The sequence below is a fragment of the Pavona decussata genome, unplaced genomic scaffold (assembly GCF_977016875.1).
Source record: "Pavona decussata unplaced genomic scaffold, jaPavDecu1.1 SCAFFOLD_383, whole genome shotgun sequence".
Taxonomy (NCBI): Eukaryota; Metazoa; Cnidaria; class Anthozoa; order Scleractinia; family Agariciidae; genus Pavona; species Pavona decussata.
This window is the reverse complement of record NW_028145756.1, coordinates 1,001,704-1,014,740: the sequence shown is the minus strand read 5'-3', so window position 1 is coordinate 1,014,740 and position 13,037 is coordinate 1,001,704. Positions and strand designations below refer to the sequence as shown.

Here is a 13,037-nt window from a genome sequence, read left to right as displayed (position 1 = left end):
TTTTATGAGGAAAAAACTTAAAATGGCATTTACGTCATTTGTCATCAATGAAGAGGTTATGATTTAATAAAGACCCAATAGCATTTTATGTTCAAAAGCTTTGCTCTTTATAAAATGAAGGTGTCCATCTTATAGAGGTGCCTGTTAACAGACCGGAGTAGACTGTTATGGACGCTAAAACTGTAGAACAATCATAAACGTTATTTAATTTAGACTTACCCAAGGCAGCTAGCAATACTGAACTGTTGAGGACCACGAAAAGAACGTTTACCAACAAGGTGTCGTTTTTGTTGTGATCGTGAGTGACATCACACGTGGTGTACATTGCTCCAAGGCACACGTCAAAGAAGATGACCCACAGTACAAAGGTTTGGAGTCGATCTTCAAACTTGTTTTTAATTGGGCGGAAGAAGGTGTGGGCCACTCCAAACGCACTTACGGTGAAGACAGTGAGGCCAATCTGTGAAAGACTCTCAGAATCAAAGATAGAGATTAAAGAGATTAATATCAGTTTACGATACATCTCTGTTATCTCCCAAAACCAAAACTTGTTCTTATAGTTTTCAAAAAAGACTTTCAATCCAAACGCAAATTCATCTTCATTCCATGCATTGTGGTATTTATAAACGAGAAGCAGTACCAATAGAGGAAATCCCACAGGATACAAAGCAAACACTGCGGCAATGGGCCAGTACAGCTTGTGTCGGGCAGTAAAACATTCGATGGAGTAATCAGCCTTCAGGAGGGAGATGCATTGGCTCTGGTCATTTGTGAAGCATTGTGTGACGCATGCGCCTGGAAGAGGTAGAATTTGGATAATAGCTGTACTTGTTACTGGATATGAAGTTAGTAGAAACATAAATATGTGTCGGTAGCAGGATTTCTTTAAACTAGACACTGCTCTTAGTTTTTCACTGCAAGGCCAATCTAGCTTTGTTGTGATGTAGCACTTTTTAAGGAAAAAGTTCATGAAAACAAGAAACAACACTGAGACATTTACTGAAAGAACAAGCATAAATTTTAAAAACTGATCCAGTCGCAATTGTGAATGAATGCAGGTCAGTAGAGTAAACTGAAAAATATTTCCCTCAAACAATTTTAAATAATATTCCATTGAAATCAATGCTACTGGCCACTGAATCCTCACCAATGCCGAGAATACCAACAGTAACTTGAAAAAAGCCAGTTACAATTTTGAAATATGACATGATGACATCCGCGACGGTGCGATCATCCTCTGTTATCTTTGAGTCACCCCACAGAACCATTAGAGACACTACAACAGAGATTGCAAGCACTACAACGAACGAAGTTATGGTAACAGGTAGCCTTGGACATTTAAGGCAAGTGTTAAATCGTAGGTAATAATCATTTGCACAAGTAGCACACAAGCTTCCTTCATATCCTTCGTGACATTCTGAGTCAATTCCACCCTTGCAGGAGCTGGCATAAGGACATATTACTGGTTTTGGCAGTGGCATGGAAAATATGGAGAACGCTTTGTCGTAATAAGGCCCAACACAGTGAATGTTGTCAACAAATTTCTTATAAAACCCATGGCTGCTTTGATTAGTCCATTTCCAGTAATAGTTTGGTGCTAATATCGCCGTGTCATGTTTGCAGTTCATGCCGCGAGCTGGACAAGCTGAGCACGCGCCAAAACGATCCAGGCGGTAAAATCCGTGAAGGCATCTGCATGCACGATAACCAGCGGTCTCATTAGAAAGGGTACCTGTTATTAAGACAATGTAGTCATATTATTATTAATAATAATAATAATAATAATAATAATAATATAATAATAATAATAATAATAATAATAATTAATAATAATAATAATAATAATAATAATAATAATAATAATAATAATAATAATAATGATAATGAAGTCATAGCTATAGGGATGAGCTACCCATGGGTGGATAACACAGCCGGATGAAAGTAAAAGAAAGAGATCAGAATACGCTGGCTAAAATGAGAGTTTAAGACAATGATGGCAACAATGGTCGTCATGGTGATGGCAATGTTGATATCAGTGTTGTTAATTGTGATGTAGTGGTGACGGTGATGGCGAGAGCGATGATGTTGGTGCTGATTATAGGAATGGTGGCCGTGATACTGAATGGCGACAGAATGCTAGTGCGGTGATGATGACCATGATGACGGTAATGGCAACGTTGAAGGAGAGTTGGCGATTGTGGAAATAGTGGTTGCAACAATGGTGGAAGTGGGGTTGGTGGTTGTAATGGCGATGGTCTTGCTGTTGGTTATAGCCATGATAGTTATGATGATGTTGGTGATGATCATAAGGTCGACGACGATGATGATCATGATGATAGTGGTGCTGGTGGTAGTGGTAATAGTTATGAACTTACTGATGATCGTAAGGATGGGTGAAGACGATGCTTACCGTATGGACAAGCCCAACAGTCAGTAGCACTTCTACCAGGATGACGGTCCACGGAGACATAAGTTCCCGCGCTACATCGCTTGCAGTCAATCTGTCCCGTTTGGTCCTGATAAAAGCCTCCTATGGGTATAAAAGCGTGAACAACAACAAGTAACCCATGTATATTGGCTACCATATTGATTTATAGTATAGTGCGCGACAGTTCTTTATTTTTCTGGGTATGGATTTGAGGTATAAGAAATAGGAAAATTTTTTGTTTTACGTACAAGAAAGCGACATCATTTAGCTAAAATTGGTATGTCAGAGGGTAAGAGATTGAATTTTCTTGAGTAATCTCCTGGGATTCAAGGAAAATGTAATAAAGATTTGAAACACTAACGTCAAAAAAGCGCGTTGGACAGAATAAGGGAAGTGGGAGAAAGCAATTCCTTAGATGCGTGCTGTTTCACATCAAATTTGTCACGTCTCATTTACCTGGAGGACACGCCTCACAAGAACCAAATTCGGTTCCAGCGTAACTACGAAAACCAACTGAGCAAACGCTACATTTTAAAGGTCTTTTGAGTCCTGGTGAAGTCACATTTCCATAGACGCTGCAAACAAAACCTGAACGAAGAAAGCCGCCCTTGTAGTATGCTTCGTATTCAGAAAGGATGATATAAAAAGTTGTTGAAGGAGCGCACTCACTAAACGGATAAAAGAATAAAGTCAAAATTAATTCATTTGTTTACAATTTTAAGCAAAACAAAACACTGATGATCCATGTGATAATGATATAACTGGGAGAATAACAATTTTAACCACCGTTGGATGTAACTTTCCGTTACTTATTTTCGCGGGAACTTAATTTCGCGGAAATGAAAAGGGCAGATTTCGGGGGACTCAAATTTAGTGATTTGGTAAAAGACGTACGTTGAAAGGAACTAAATGCCGATTAACAAACTGGTAGACTCATCATTCACACATTGGAGTTAAGCTTACATAGCAATATTTTCCAATAATACTGAACAGAACCATTGTGACAAAGCAAAACAGGTTGACATGTTCGTTTGCAATACAGGTATACAAGGGTGCACCACATGTCTTTGCTCGTATAACTGTATGCTATTGAAATGAAATGATCTTTATTAGGGATCCAAAAAGGCTTTTCAGTCCTTATTTACACAAATGAATTAGTCATTGTCTTCAATAGGAAAAATACCTATCAATCCTAATTTACAAATGTATATTAAATATTATCTACAATAAAAAGGGCGTTCAGTCCTAATTTGCAAATAATAATCATCATACGATGATACAATTAACTATTTGAAAAATATAATTGGAAAAGATAATCTTTCGATTTCCTCTTAGGTTATTACAATCAGTGATAGCAGTCGGCAATGAGTTCCACATAGTTACTGATCGGTACAGAAAAGATCGCTGCTCAGCAGCAGATTTGTATCCTGGAATATCTAGTTTGTTCTTATTTCTAGTATTTCGATCGTGCACGGTAGCCCTAGTGACAAAGCGGGAACAGAGATATCGAGGCGCTAGTCTCTTATCACATTTAAACGTGTTGTCATTTTCTCATTGGAAAATCCAATCAAAGTGTAGACCGCAACAAGGACCTTAGGAAGACTGATTTAATAAGTATACAAAGCTTGATAGATATATTTTCAGGCAGCGACATAGGTAAAGCAGGAAAAGAAAATACGAGGACTTCCAACAGGAGTACAGTCAAACCAATGACCTTCTGATTAGTAGTTCGAATCCTCTAAAGTAACTATAACAAAAGAGTTGATTTTTGAGGTCGTAAATCATGTTTTTGGCTTGACCCAGGCTCATTTTAGCTCTGAGAAGGGCCAAAAACAAATTTACGCCCACGAACATCAACTTTAAAACTATTATAATATTTTCAGAGGGCATTCAGAAAAAGAATTAAATACAGTACAGTAAGCGATATCTTAATGGCTGCCGTCGTGGCGTCGGCGTTTATCTTATTGTACAATAGCTTTCATTGTCGCATAAGCGTAAAACTTTGACAGAGTACCGCAAACTTTGTCAAAAGTATCTTTGCTTCTAAGTTTTGAAAAGAAAAATAAAAGAATTTCGTAAACAGCGAAAAAGTAGTCACAAATGTTACAATTTATTGCACCAAACTGAACGTGTTTCGCTCGACGAAAAACCTCGCCTTCGGCCACGAAGCTACCACAGGCATTTTTTTCCACCATCACCCACGAGTTTCCGTAAGTCTTCTTCGAGACGACTGAGAATTTGCTTCTTCGTTAGGTTTTTCAGCCTTTTTGTAGCCCCCAACTCTTGCATTTAGCAGAGCAGAAGCGTGCAGCACGTAAGGCCAGAGCCATCAGCACCAACAGCACAACGCCTATTACGTCTGCCCTACCTGTGGGAGAGGCTTCTTCGCCCGGATTAGCCTCGTCAGCCACCTCCGGACATACCGTAGCAGCTCTACCAACTAAGAGATGTCATGATCATCTTCGACTACGAAGGACGAACATCATCAGCCCAAAACAACGTCTTTGCAGATGGCAGCGCTTCCACTCAAACAAGCAAGAAAACGGCGCGAGCATTTGAATGGTTTCAAGTTCTCATTGGCTGGCTACGTCATTTTCTTCTTTCTTATTGGATCAGAACAGCGGGCTAATGAATTTTCTATTATAACCCGCAAAATACGCGTTGCACTATAAAAAATATTATAATACTGAGCTATAGGAGACTCGTCAGTATAGCAGAAAAAGAAAAGACATTATTACCATGCAAGTTGACGTCAAAGTTGAAAGCTTAAATGATCGCTCGTACCTGAGTTTTTTCTTGGTATCTATGAGGATCTTTACCAGAGAGATGCGAAATGGGAAGTTAAAATTAACACATTTGATTTAGCCCTCGTAAGAACGCATGCCGAGAAATTAATGCTAATGGCTTGATGGACCGGGGGACTCGAACAACTCCTTGAAGAGGTCCCCAATCACGGATATTTTCAGTTACCGTGTAGCGTGAAAATTTTGCCGGTTCTAATTTTTGCGGATTTTGCGGATTGACCTCGATCCGCAAAAATTAGTTCCCGCACAAAAAAACACCCGCAAAATAAAACGCCGCAAAAATTAACTCTCTTCAGTCAATTTAAATCTCCGCTTTTGATGGACTTGTGCCACAGGGTGCAATATGCATTGGACTCAAAAAAGAACATTGATTTTCAATTGGAGAAAGCAACCAGAGCTTAGATACATACAGTAGTCTGTATCTAGTCTGTTTTATTAAACCGTATTAATGAAACAGTGTTTTGTTGTGCATAATAAGTGGTAGGCTTTTTGTTTTGAATTGTTGTTGTTCAGTACCTTTGCACAGTAAGGTATTACAGTGATGTGTCTCTAACATGTAAGTAGAGTGAACTGTGTACCGTACAATAAAAGTTGTAAATGTTCTGTTACTTGAACAGAGAATTGCAAAAATTAGTTCCCAGCAGAAATTTTAGTCATCTTGAACAGCAAAAATTTGTTCCCGCAAACCACAAAAAATCGCCAATCCGCAAAATAAAACTCCCGCAAAATTTTCGTGCTACACGGTACCATATTCATCGCGCAGTGTGTGACAATTTTCAAAATGAATAAAAAGGAAAGGTCCTTCCATATTGTAGTAATCTGCAACCGAAATTGTCTTCCATGCTAAAGGAGTTCGCTTAGGGATAGTAGGTATACTTAGCAAAATTAGTTCGTTTTTCCTAATATTGCAGATATACTGCGCCTATTCAAAAGGCTGAAGGTCAACGTATATATATGTATATATGTAAATTCAAAGCATTCTGCGCGATAACTGGTTAACACGGGATACTTACATAACTGAAGAGTATTTCCCAAGTGGAAATCGACGAAGATTCTTACACGCTATGGACCTGAAAGGAGTTAAATTATTATTTTACATTTGAGAATGGTGTATTGTTCAGTAAGTGATACTTGTACAGGCGTACGCAAAAAAAGGAAAATCCAATAGCGCTTATCAGGAGTCAAACCTAAGACATTCTGATTACTAGTTCGGATGCTCTACCACTGAGCACTTTCATTGCGCATATTGCACACCATGACATTCAAATACTAGCAGTTCACAGTTCTCCTGTAGCTCGGTGGTAGAGCATCTCAACTAGTAATCGGATGGTCTTAGGTTGGACGCCTCATAAGAGAACTTGGATTTCCTTCTTTTTGAGGATTCCTGTGTCACTCACTGAATAATATACCATTCGCATTCATTCACCAGGCTTAATTTCGGGTTTGTATTTGTTGTTGTTTTTTGTTTGGCCTTATCTTTCTTGCTGTTGTTATTTGCTCTCCATTTTGTTGTTTTGTTTTGTTTATTTTAAGTTCAGTAGGAAAAGTGTGATACAACTTCAGTTAGCATAAACTATACTTAATCGAGCTTTTAAGATTTTTGCTGTTGCTTCCTTGAATTATTTCTTGTTTTGTCTCAAAATCTTTACCTGCTTCATGCGTTTTTCAATCCTAAAAGCACTCTCGATACTTGCAGGAATCGATGTGTATTTACTATACATTATATCATTACGTAGCGTAATTAGTCCTATAACCGCGAGTGCAGTAATAGATAAATACATTTGGAAAGTTATTTGATTTATGACATATTATCGTATACTATATTTAACAATTATTCCACGAGCGCGCGTTGGATATGAGATGATAGATAGCCAACGAGGCGCAAAGCGCCGAGTTGGCTATAATCATCTCATATCCAACAAGCGCGAGTGGAATAGTTGTTTTATTAAAAACAATCCGGAAATATTGCTAGATCGTGCTGATTTCGTCTTGCAAGAACAACCAGAAAACAATTTAATGGTCCCTATTTCTCGGGCATGGTATAATGGCTCATATACCATGGCTGCTAAGGCTATCAAATCCATGGAATTGCATTATACAATGATCCAGTTTTTAATAATGGTACTTACACTTTGATGTCAGGTGTCATTTTATTGAATATACCATCTGGCAGTGAGGTCAGTGGATTATCGAAAAGAGTTCTATGAAAAAGAATCAACGATTGCACTGTTACTGCGCCTGCAATAACACAGGAACTCTGAACTTTAAACTATGCCTTGCAGTTCAGAATTCGTGTGTTAATGGTAGACACCGTAAAAGAGATTAACAATCAAATCATTTAAACACCTAGTATCGTGAAAAGTAGGTTTTAAGCAATAAAATATTGTTAGAGGTAAAATGGAAACAACGGATGAGGGTGTTACTCTTTACACTTCAGTTGCAAATGGCCTTCATGGTTACTTCTGGACAACGTGTGTGCATGAATATGAGTACTTTTTTTTCTCTTTCTTGTCAATTTAAGGCTTTAAAAGCCCCACTCAAATTTCATTCAGTAATCAAATATTATAATAGGTCCAAGCAAAATGAATTTAGTGTTAACTGGAAGGATTTATTCCACGGTTGATGATTTTTACAGGTACTTCCATGCAAAATAATGCAATCACATGAAAAGTCATCAACTGTTAAATTTTCACAAGCAAATTTGCCATCCGGTTATCTCCTCCGCCTCAGAATGGTTCACAAACAATGAATTAATTAAATGGGTTTGCGTCTTAGCGGGAAAGGGTAAAAAAAATAATTTGATTCATGAACATATGCCGAACCCGCAAACCCTTCATTTAAGTAAGTTACACATAGATGCAATTTTGGAACTAAATTTCTTACACTCAAAAAACTTACAGTGAGTTAAGATAGTGAAGTCCCCTAAAGGCTTTGTCCTGAACATGCCTAATTGCATTACTATGAAGAAACCTAAAACAGGTACAAGTGATATTCAGTTAATATTAACCTAGAAATCGGTGTCGGATTTGTAATTACTATTTTACGGTGTCCTTTCTTTGAATAAGGTCAGGAACTGGATTAAATACCATCAGACAGATAACAGCAGAACTTTCGAAAATGACGCTTAAATTAACTCAGGTTCCATAATAAATAGGCGAGGAACTCCTTCGCTGTACATCTTTGGGTTGAGAATGTCAAAGAAGTCATCTTGCAGTGATCATCGCGTTGTTAATTTAACTGTCTTGTGCAATAAATATTCTTCAATGTTTCTTCTTCAAGGTAATGACGCGGTCACCTCGCATTTGCCGACTCTTGTACCCTGGCGTACACCTTCTTTTGCGTGTGTGGTGGCTTCTTAGATTTTTGGCGAGGGAGGATATTTCCCACCTTTAAACAAATTGCGTTATTTTTTTCTTAACTTCGGCCCGTATCATCCACAAACCGGGTTTCTGCATTTTTATTTCGGTCTTCTTTTTGGCTAGGTTTTTTAATTTCGGGAGGTGCGAGGGTTAAATTCAGGAAATCTCTCGACCATTATTTAAAACTCAACAGTAACCTTCGTATACCGTGTGATTTAGTATGTAAACGGTAATTTCTACGTGACGCTACTTAAAATCAAGCTGAGATGCAGCTTTTTCTCGGATATGTTGATTGAAACATTTCTTATCCAGTTGTTTTGCAACAGTAATTGTGCCAGAAAAGTCTCATTTTACTTGGAAGTTGTTCAAGGTCTTACAGTGAATTGACAGCTGAAGCCATCAATGCGCTCCATTTGTCTACTCGTCAGTGATTTTCTGTTTAAGATTCCGTTTCCAGTGTTCAAGTTTCAAGTTTCTTTATTTCCATATATTATTTAAACACAAAGAATAGGAATTAGGAAGAAAGCAATGTGGAGGTGTCAAAACGAAAACCCATGGGGTATAAAAGTGTTTACAAACCTGATCTCTTACTTAGCAAAAGTATATCTGAATTTAAATTAATCTTAGTTAGCGAGCGTACATGGAAATAAGCAAACATAGGTAAGTAAAATAAAAGAGTAAGTTATGATAAAGAAGAAGAAAAATAAAATAAAATAAAAATATTACGCAGTTCCCAAGACCATATGCGTATGATTCGAAAGCGAAAACTCAACCATTTATTTACAAATATTCCATGGACAATTCCACAAATTTTCCAGGCATCACGTCGGGTAAACATTCAGTTAAGCAATAACGCAGTCAACAAGGCAGGTTTTTTACGAAAAGAAATTACACCTTTAACGAGCGAAATAACAATACACACGGAATACGACAGAACTTACCGACTGTTTCGAATTCAAAGTGTCCACAAATCAACGAATTGAATAACAAATTATGCCAGTGCAAAAAATGGCGACTTGTTGTTCTAAGACTGAGCACATGGAAAATGTCCCGGATTATGACGTCAAATGTAGGCACGCAATGGGAGTTACAAAAAGACTATGCAAAAACTAAAAAAAAATCACTCTCAGGCACCCCATACCTTCAGAGGTGTCTTCAGAGGTGTCTCGCGTCCAAGCGATGTAGCGCGTCTGGTTTAAACTGCAGATACCTAAACCCTTATATCAAATAAAAGCTTACAGAGTGGCTATCAAACTAAACCAAGAATTTTGAATAAAATGAATTTGCTGAATTTTTAGCGCTGTTTTCTGGAATCAATTTTTTTCACTTTTAGGAGCCACTTGAAAGAGCTAAAACTCAAAAGGAATTTGTTTGTTTGCCTTCAAATTTGGACAGTAGCTAGTTTAACATATAAACAAAAAAAAATGTGTCTGCGAATTTTTTCTTTCGAAATATTTTTTCTCCGAGAGCGATTTTTGTACGATCACTTCACGTTTTTTTTTTTCATCTTATTTCAAAACTGCTCTATAACTTGTCATTGCGATTGAATATGGCAAAACGGAGATACGTTTTTTTAGCGCTTTAGGTCCGGAAACTGAGGAGCAAATTAAATTAGCGTAAAACAAAATTCGCTTTGACTTGTAGCTTTAAAAAGGTAATTCGGACGCTAGCATTTAGAGGTCGTGAAAAATTCGACAATTCATTTTATTTCAAAATTCTTGGTATAGTTTGATAGCCAGCTCTATAAGATTTAATTTGATATAGGGGTTTAGGTATCTACAGTTTAAACTGGATGGGTTACACCGCTTACACGCGAGAAACCTCTGAAGGTATAGGGTAACCTTAAATATTTTCTAAAGCTTTGAAGAGATGCTGTATTCTCGATGTTTAGAGGTATTTTGTTCCAAAAATCAGCAGCAGTATTTCTAACACTGAATTTGCCCTACTGATTAGTTCTGGGACGCGGTATAAACAAATTTTGATTCGTTTTGAGCGTGTGTGGTAATGGTGAACGTCACTAATATTTAAAAAAAAACAAGAATCGATTTCAGGAAGCAAATTATTTCGGTGTTTGTAAACAAGCTCACCTAATTGTAGTTCTTTTTATGTTGGGAAATATTTCATACACCTAATTTACTAAATAATGGTCCGCTATGATCTGGCCAGCCTGACGGTTTTATTATTCTTAGTACTCTTTCCTGTAATAACAGTAAACAGTTGATCTTCTGAGGATAATTACTTGCCCAATAGGACAAATGTGAATATATCAAGCTGTAGTACAGTGTTGTGAAACCTGGCACTTATTTAAGAAACTGAACGTTCTGTACCATCACTAAGACGTTGTTATATTCCTAAGGAGGAGGGTCATCCGATCATATGATCTAATAACTGTAATAGATCTAATAATGCTTTACTCTGTTTACTCACAACGATTGCAGGTTCTGTACTTCAGCAAAAGCATCTTTGGGAATAACCGTCAGATTGTTGTTAATCATCATTCTGTAAAAAGAAAAAAAAAAGAAAGAAAAATGATTTGGAACTAAACTAAGTCAATCAATTACTGAATTGGACCGTCTGTTTATATTAGAAATAGACAACCCTTCCGTCAAGTTACACATTGGCCAGGCATTAACGTCTGAAATGATGATGACGCAGACATTACCGAAGAATCGCGCCCTCAAACTAGTCAAGAAATATATACATAATTAACAAAGATGACAAATGCTCATTGCCTCGTTGTCAAAAAAAAAAAAAAAAAAAATACATGCATAACTTACTAAGATTAAAAATGCTCATGTCCTTGTTGTTCTTTGACATTTGTAATCTTTGTTAATTATGCATGTCTTTTTGGGTCCAACATATTCAAGGTTTTTCATAATATCTTCACAACTGACGACGATGTGAGGTGCATCGAAACAAGTATTTTATGGAAACAGAAAAAGTGTGTCTATCTCAGAAATTACTCAGCTTTGGTCGCGTTAGTTGAGTAACCGTAATGCAATAATTTTATCAGTTTCTTCCAGCACCACAATATTATCCAGAAATGAGGTATATTAACACAACAATGAAACAAACTTACAAAATGCGTAGGTTCCTCAGTCCTTCGAAAGAACGTCGGCTGATATGAGATATGTGATTGAAGTTTAAATTCCTTGGAAAGAGTGAGAACCAAAAACAAAGGGAAAATGTAGCTGAGTCAATAAAGTATACATTTTCTTGAAGACTTGATTCCTGAGATTTATTTACAAAGTTGTCAATATTAGGGTACGAAAAGGGGAGCAAGAACTAGGGTAAAAACAAGTCATGAAGAATTCGATAATTTAGTCGTAAATACTCTCAATTCGCCGACCTTCGCTTTTTTTGTAGCGTAAATTACCAATTTCCAATGTTGCAAATAATTCGTTAGTGTATGGCATATCCCTTGAAATTATTATTTATCAATCACAAGCATGAATGAGACATGAAACAGTTCTAAGCTGAACCCATGAGTTTTCTACTGAGTCTTAGTCCTGGGAAGAAAATGAGAATCCACACGAGGAAAAAAAACATTGAGCGGGAATCGAACCCACGACCTCCAGATCTGATCAAGGGTTGCTCTGCCGAGGGAGCAACTAGTCCAGCCGGGAGCAAGTCGCGGGTGCTAATGGCGTTAATTGAACCAATGCCAATGTGAAGGGCACAAATGGCTGTTGTGCTGCTACCACAAATTAATGACACAAATGGTGATCAGAAAATTCACTCTCAGCTACAGCGTATTATAGAGTTACTGTCACTTAGTTGGAATTACTTTTATTTTAATTTTCTTAAGATTTTCTAAAACTCCTGTTTTCAGTACTTTTTTCAACTTTACCATCGTGCTCCAGGTAAAAAGGCTCCTAAAAGTAATGTGTTATTTCTCTGGCTATTTTGATTTTCACTTACAAAAGAAATGGATACTGGCATCCAAGAAACATGTTCTCTGGTATGGACTCTATTCTGTTGAAGGATAAATCACTGCGAAACAATGAGAAACTAGGTTAACAGTCAATCAAATAAGCAATAGTGAATTTAAAGAAGCCAACCTATGGCCAGAATTTTGTTAAAAAAAAAACCAAGGGCATATAGAAATTCTTATTTGGGTATAAAAATGTGCGTTGATTGCACAGTTAATTCCAAGCGTGGCCATCTCTTACGGGCATTTGTCATTTTCTCTTCGGAGACCTGGAATTTGGACATTTGACTTGTTTTTGCAGAATAAACACAACAACAACAACAACAAAGAAACACAGTGTCTAGAGCGTTCAACGACTATTTTTCAAGGAAAAGATTGTTAAATGCTAAGTTGTCAAGGATAACCTACTCACGTGCAACCAAACCTAGCACCTCTTATCAGCAGCGACGACGTCAACGAAGACGTAAGTGAAAAATTAAATTCGTGCTCTATGAATAACCTCGCCGGATAAACTC

General features: G+C 37.3%; 1 protein-coding gene and 1 pseudogene across 2 annotated transcripts in view; both read right to left on the bottom strand.

Annotated features, from left to right (window-relative positions):
* LOC146451870 (uncharacterized) overlaps positions 1-9,621 on the bottom strand; it is a 51,973-nt gene extending 42,352 nt beyond the window's left edge. The window contains exon 1 of the mRNA XM_085098556.1: positions 9,533-9,621. The gene's annotated coding sequence lies outside the window, so the exon portion shown is untranslated. The remainder of the gene's footprint in view (positions 1-9,532) is intronic.
* The window catches only part of LOC146451869 (uncharacterized), a 28,009-nt pseudogene that overhangs the window by 643 nt on the left and 14,329 nt on the right, over positions 1-13,037 (bottom strand). Inside the window, exons 13-21 of the transcript XR_014859907.1 lie at positions 12,513-12,584; positions 11,671-11,742; positions 11,019-11,090; positions 8,131-8,202; positions 7,362-7,433; positions 6,246-6,302; positions 2,885-3,096; positions 2,411-2,530; positions 220-1,732 (exon numbers count right to left, since the gene is read on the bottom strand). The product of XR_014859907.1 is annotated as an uncharacterized LOC146451869 (transcript). The remainder of the gene's footprint in view (positions 1-219; positions 1,733-2,410; positions 2,531-2,884; positions 3,097-6,245; positions 6,303-7,361; positions 7,434-8,130; positions 8,203-11,018; positions 11,091-11,670; positions 11,743-12,512; positions 12,585-13,037) is intronic.